The sequence below is a fragment of the Tinamus guttatus genome, unplaced genomic scaffold (assembly GCF_059628265.1).
Source record: "Tinamus guttatus ecotype Peru unplaced genomic scaffold, ASM5962826v1 Tinamus_guttatus_pri_ptg000556l, whole genome shotgun sequence".
In the NCBI taxonomy this organism is placed as follows: Eukaryota; Metazoa; Chordata; class Aves; order Tinamiformes; family Tinamidae; genus Tinamus; species Tinamus guttatus.
Window position 1 is genome coordinate 330,466 of NW_028289090.1, and position 6,680 is coordinate 337,145.

General features: G+C 49.0%; 1 pseudogene; it reads right to left on the reverse strand.

Moving 5' to 3' along the window:
- Positions 1–4,971: 4,971 nt before the first annotated feature.
- On the reverse strand, positions 4,972–5,783 carry LOC148592561 (uncharacterized; annotated as a pseudogene).
- Positions 5,784–6,680: the final 897 nt, after the last annotated feature.

The following is a 6,680-nucleotide window of genomic DNA, read 5'->3' on the forward strand; positions in this document are numbered from 1 at the left end:
CTGAGTGGCTTCCATTCTGGGAATGAAATGGATGGGAGGTCAATAGAATATCTGTATGGCAAAAGGAAAAATGGCAGGATATTCTCACCATTGCCAGACAAGGGGAAATTGCGGTAGCCTGGGTAGCATCTCATCAACAAGATGACACTTCGGTGAGCCAATGGAACGCCAAGGTGGATGAACTAGCCCAGTTGGCTCCCCTACAAAGCACCCAGATAGCAGAAAATTGGGAACGTCTGCTGGAATGGCTACATGGAAAACGGAAGCATTTGGGAGTTAAAGACCTATTTTGTGAGGCGCAAGCCCGAGGGTGGCCGGTTACTAGGGAGGAATGTAAAACTTGTGCATCTTCTTGTGAACAATGCCGTGTCCATCTGGACAGACACCCTCTGGGAGGTGACCCCCTGCACTTAAGAGAGGGAAAAGGCCTTTGGGAGGCCTGGCAGGTTGATTACATTGGCCCTTTTCAAAGGTCAGAGGGAAAGCACTATGTACTGGTAGGTGTAGAGATAGCATCTGGATTAGTGCAAGCTAAAGCATGTGGTAAGGCAACAGGAGAAGACACGATAAAGGCTCCGAAAAATGGCTTGGAATTTTCCCCAAACCACCGTCAATTCAATCAGATAGCGGTTCACATTTTACAGCCAAAGTGGTCCAGGAGTGGGTGGCCCAGAAGGAAATTTCGTGGATGTTTCATACTCCATATTACCCACAAGCAAACAGAATCATGGAAAAAACAAATGGTCTATTGAAATGATTCCTCAAATCACATGAGCCATGATGGGCTGAGCGGGTGTGGGATGCGGTGACCAGCGTTAACAGCTGCTGGGGAATAAATGGATGCCCAAAGATCACAGCATTTTGTCCAAAAGCTCCAATGATCATACCAGCCTCACATGACCCCGATCACCCTAGAAATCCATCTTATTCCCCAGGACAACCTGTCTTGGTTGAACTCCCCACCATGGGGGTGCTACCACTGGTGTTGGACACCCCATTAAAAAAATACATGTGGAAGGCAAAAAACGCCTATGGGAAAATTCATAAGATTCACACTAAGTGGATTGTTCCCTCTTTCTAACCTGAGAAGCGAATTTGTCTTTTGTTTTGTTTTAGGTGGAAGCAAGTGATCCAGACGCGCCTACGGAAGACGTGAAGCAGATGCCGATAATGAATTTTTGTTAGCAAGAGCTGTAAGCCAAACTTCTAATCTGAGTCACTGTTGGGTTTGTGGAGGTCCGCTAGGGTTGCCAAGCTGGCCATGGACCTCTGCCCCTCTCACTCCAGCACAAATCATAAGCAATTATAGCAAAAATGATAGCACCACCTGGGATGATAGTGAAACATGGCCAATTCAGTTTCCTCCTGCAGGAAAATATTGCTTGAATCACACCCAGATGGGAGGGGTTGATGTGGGGAAAAGCAAGTGTCAGTGGACACTCACATATAAGTGGGCCAGGACACTCACATATAAGTTCTCGAAGGGAAGGGCTCTGGAGCGGATGCTCATGCCGGAGCTCCTTGTCTAGAGGTGAACAACAGAGTGAGAGGCAGCCCCAGCGCCGACCCCTGTGCAGGCAGTGCTCCGGGCCACAGGTGGCTCTGACTCAGCGGGGGCGGAGCCAGCAGGGCAGGCCCGAACAATGACATCACAACATTGTTGTCTCACCATTTACAATTCTTCACCTCAGCATCCTTGTTCCGGATGGGCTCGGGATTTGGCAATAATCACGCCAGAACAAGGTGACTACATCGAGCATTTATTCAGGTGAAAGCACATACAAGAAGCAAAGTATGGATAACTACTCACGAGGTGATACCTGCCGGCAGGATACTGGACCCAAACATCCTCTCGAGATGGCAGATCAGAGAGAGAGAGTTGCTGACCAGCTCCCGCGGAGACAGCGTAGGCCTCAGAGTTAGGAGTTTCTTCTCCCCTCCACTCTCTCCGCACTGTCCTCTCTATGCCCCGTGCATCCTGGCATGTAGGGTCAGTCCGACCCAGGAGGCAGGCCGGGGGGGTGGATGAAGTCCGCCTTCAGTTGCGCAACTCTCCTCCCTGGTTGCGTAGGTGCGCATACCAGTCAGGGGTCCCAGCCTTCAATTCGAGGGTCCTGCTTTCCTCATCTTCTTCCTCCTTCCTGGCTGTTTGACCTTCAAAACTAGTTTAGAGGATATCTGCAGATAAATTGGCTACAAGCCTGGTCGAGCAGCCGCCTCCAACTGGTTTTGGAGGAGATGGGCTGTGAACCTGGCTGAGCAGTCACCTCCGTGCCCCTTATCACTCAGCCCAGGCAGGCAAACATCTTCCTTCTCTAGGTCTGGCCTCTGCTTCTCACAGGAGATTTTTATGACTCTGCAGATCACAGAAATTTCCATCTCCAATACATGCCACCCGGTGATCTGTAGAGATCATAAACAATCATAAAGGTTCTCACCTCCTATACATACCACCCCGTGATCTGAAGAGGTCAATCTATCGTAGCCAAGCACCCGAACAGATAATGTTTTCATAGCAGTTTCAACCATGCCTCGTGTCAGCATCATTATGCGAGGGATACAGCATATGATAATATTGGAAATGAAATAACAGTTCGAATAACAGTTTCTGCAGCCATGGCCAACCCCACATCCATCATCCGAATGGAGTCCAATCACCATCCACTCTCAATTGATGAGTCAGGTCCTGTAATGTCCAGACCGGGGCATGCATAGACGTAGCGTGGTCACTTAGAGTCATGCAGCAGATGCCCCCTGCCTCCTCACACCTGTGGCCATGCTTAAGCAGAAGCATAGCCATTGCAGCAAGGTTGCATGCCGAGCCGAATCTACATCTACCAACAATGATGGCAAAGCTGTCGTCGTAGCATTGCAGGATTTTGCTAGCCAGCATCCTGGTCTGTGTAGCGTGGTCAGTGCTTGCGCGGCAGCGATCCCTGGAGCCAATGCCTTCGAGGAATGATGTTCTTGCATCTCTCTCTTTTTCTTTTTTTTTTTTTTCAGAACCTGGTCTGTAAAATGGTAAGGCACCCTATTGTGCAGGGTGGCGTAAGCAGTCCAGCGGGCCTACATGTGAGTTAGCAGAGTTAGCAGGGTTAGCATAAGCAATTTTCAGGCAAGTTCTGTGTACTTAGTCACAAGTTAATTATGCTAGCTGTCACTCATGCCAGCAGCAGGCCGCGTGGCCTACATTCGCCTCCTAGATGGCCCTGAGAGAGAGAGGTGGCCATCACTCACATCAAGGTCTGGCATGGCATGTGTCCCCACCGCTCAATGCCTAATGGGTTGCAGCCAACAGCAGAGTTCGAGGTTCTTCTTGGTGGCAAACACAGAGGCCAACCCAGTCTTGCCCTTGACTATGGTAGGAGGTACTTAGACTTTTCAGCTGGTCATCAAGGTAGTGTCTCACTTGCCTCATGCAGTAGCAAGGCACTATTATGGCAACGCACACACAGATTCTCATTAAACATGGGTAACATACACAAAATCACAGTCTCTAATAATAACTACATTGTGAGCACAAGTTTTAGAGTCATTAAACACAGTCTAGTTATAACTTTCATTACTTAGCATGTATTTACATGTTGTTCTAGAACACACGCATCCTTTCCCTACACAAGCTAATGTGGTTTTACTATTACTCTGCGGATTGATCCCATAATGGCATCCGCCCTCTTTGGTATCAAAGGAAATATTGCTCGCCTTAAGGGCATCATCTTTGGGGGTAGGCGTGGGTAGAGCACAGATAAACCTTCTCAATGGCGACATTCGCCAGGGTCAGTACGTGGGTGATGATTGCGCGGAGGCCCTGGTCATGGGTGAAGTTCACAGGTCTCCATCATGCTTGAAGCTGTCGCTCTTTCTCTGTGGCCGCATCCCACATGATTTTTTCGGATCTCAGTAGGGGGGATTCCCTTGTCTCCATCTCTCAATATACCTGCAACGACACTCTCCACCCACGTCTGGGCCTGGGTGCAACTAAGAACAAGGGACACATTATTTTGTTCAATTCCCAGTGCTTGCAGCACACCTAATGATCTCTACATGGGGTGGCTGGCCCTTCCATGGCCCTCATACTGGAGCTTGGCTGTCGCTTCATTCTTGTATTCTATGCTGAAGTTATGTCCCTAGTCTCTCTGCAAGGATACAAGTCAGAGTACAGCTCTCAATCCTCCTCCTCCCCCCAGAACATCTGGTCCACTTGCGGGGAAAGGCAGGCGCGCATACCAGTTGGGGGTCCCAGCCCTCAATTCGAGGGTCCTGCCTTCCTCCTCTTCTTCCTCATTTCCGGGTGTTTGACCTCCAAAGCTAGTTTGGAGGATGTCTGCGGTTAAGTTGGCTACAAACCCGGCCGAGCAGCCAGCTTCAACAGGTTTCCAGGGGAGGCTGGCTGTGAACCGGGCTGAGCAGCTGCATCCGTGCTCCTTATCGCTCAGACTAGGCAGGTAAACATCTTCTTTCCCAAGGTCTGGCCTCTTCTTCTCACAGGAGATTTTTATGACTCTATAGATCACAGAAATTTCCATCTCCAATACAGGAGGCGGGTAACTTTTGGGATGGAGGTGTGGTTTTCACATTATAATGAGCAAAGTTCAAGCAAAGTTCATCTGAAAGGAGTGATTTGCCACCCTTGCTGGCTCAGCACTGGACATGTTATCATATATCTCCCACTGGACAGCTACTGTGCGGCTTATCATCGGCCCAGCACAGGGAGTGCAACAGAGTTTGGCCGCAGAGTCTTCACTCCGCTCCATCCTCCATTACTCCCCTTTACAGCTGCGAGGAGGGCAGATTGTGTTGCCTAGGGAACCGTGGAGGAGCAGAGTCCGTGCGTACCAACCATCCTGGAAGTAGCAACTGTGTATCACCCCAAGCAAGCTTCTGTAATGCCAAAACTTCTGTTAGGCCCTAGTTTTCCTCTCAGTTCCTGCTTTCAAACAATTCTTCCACACCTAGCCACCACAACCCCTGTTAAGTTAGAGGGTTCTCGCTCCTGGAATTACGATCTCGGATCGACCCCAAGTCTCGGCCCTTCCTGGGGGGTGATTGCCGCCGACTAACCCATTCTGCAGTCTGTACGACCCTGGTTTCAGTTCTTTGGGACAATCCACCAATAGGGCTGTATTTTCTCCCAAAATTAATCAACTCCTGGGCTACCTCCCGCCATGTCCATATTTCCTCCCTGGCCACCAATAGTCAGGGGTCACTATCCCCTCCAGAGCGACCGTAATTCTTTCTCCATCGGGTTGTTCTGAATCCTCCCTTGTAATTAAATCCCGACGGGTTTGAGGGAGTCAGGAAGTCCTCGTATCAGGGGAGGCATTCTCTCTGGGTCCACAGGCAGCATCATTGGGGAACGCTGGCTGGGCTTCAGCTCCCGATCATACATCATCTGGAGACAGGCTGCCTTTTGCACGCTTTCCACTAACTGATCCACCATCCCTGTTATGGCAAGGGGATCTCCCCTCTCCAGGGGGTTCAGCCCTCCGACCCAATATGCAGCTCTCTGAATCAATGACCATGGGGCTCGGAGATCGACGGTGGTCAGAAACACACCTGGACCCCAATATCCTTCTGCTTCTTTCTCTAACAACAAGATTCCATCCCCTCCTGACAAAGACACTCTTCACATACTCCGTCTCTGATTCCTTTGCAGTTCTTATGAAATCTCTTCTCAGCTTTGCTAATTCAGTTGCAGTGAATGGGACTTCTTTGGTGATAACCTGAGGATGGTCATCGCTATCGTCCTCGTACACATACTCTGTTTTAATCAGTGGACACATATTGGAGGGCCTTTCTACAGCTTCTCTGGTCTTCTGCAAATCTCCCTGGGGATAAATTTGCTGTATCCCTTTCTCTGCATGCGTAATTTCTACTTCTGACAGTGTATCTACTTCCCTCCAAAGTTGATTTCTCAACTCTTTCTTTATCATGTTTTGGTCCCTTTCCTCCTCCAACAATTGTTCTCCTTTAACTGTTCCTGCAGAGTACTTACTGCCATCTGCAGGGAATCTATTACGGTATCTTCCTGACAAAACTTCTGCTTTCTCTCTTCCATCACAGCTGCCAGGCTCGTTCCCAGCACTGCACAAATTATAGCTTTTCCTTTCCCCCTCTTAAACTTAGCCTCTTTCTGCAATACTCTTATCCTGTCTACCACACTCTGTGGTTGAAATCAATGGTTCTTTGCCCAATCTTGTCCCTGGGGTGAGGGGCAAGATTGGTGCGCCTCTAAAAGATCATATAATTTCTCAATTCCTTCAACCTGCGATGGCACATAATCACAAGCATCAGCTGCCTGCTGAGCAGCCATTTTCTACAAAGGGATTATTGTCCTGAGAGGGTGTCAAAAAGGGTCCACTGGATTTAGAGGGCCTTTGATTGATAACTAATTCATCCTTTAGGGTTCTAATGGCTTCTGCATGAGCTGGAGTCCAATCCCACTGTTTGTTCTTTCTCAGTACATCATACAGAGCATGGGCAATTACAGAGAACCCAGGAACATGTTTCCTCCAATATCCTAGTGTTCCCATTAGTTGTTGTAGTTCCTTCTTGTTTGGGGGTAGGCGTCCCTTTTCAATCTCTGTTAATGTATCATCGGGCACAGCTACAGCTCCTGATACCCACAAAGCCCCCAGGAATTTAACTTCTTGTGCTGGACCTTGACATTTGGATGGTGG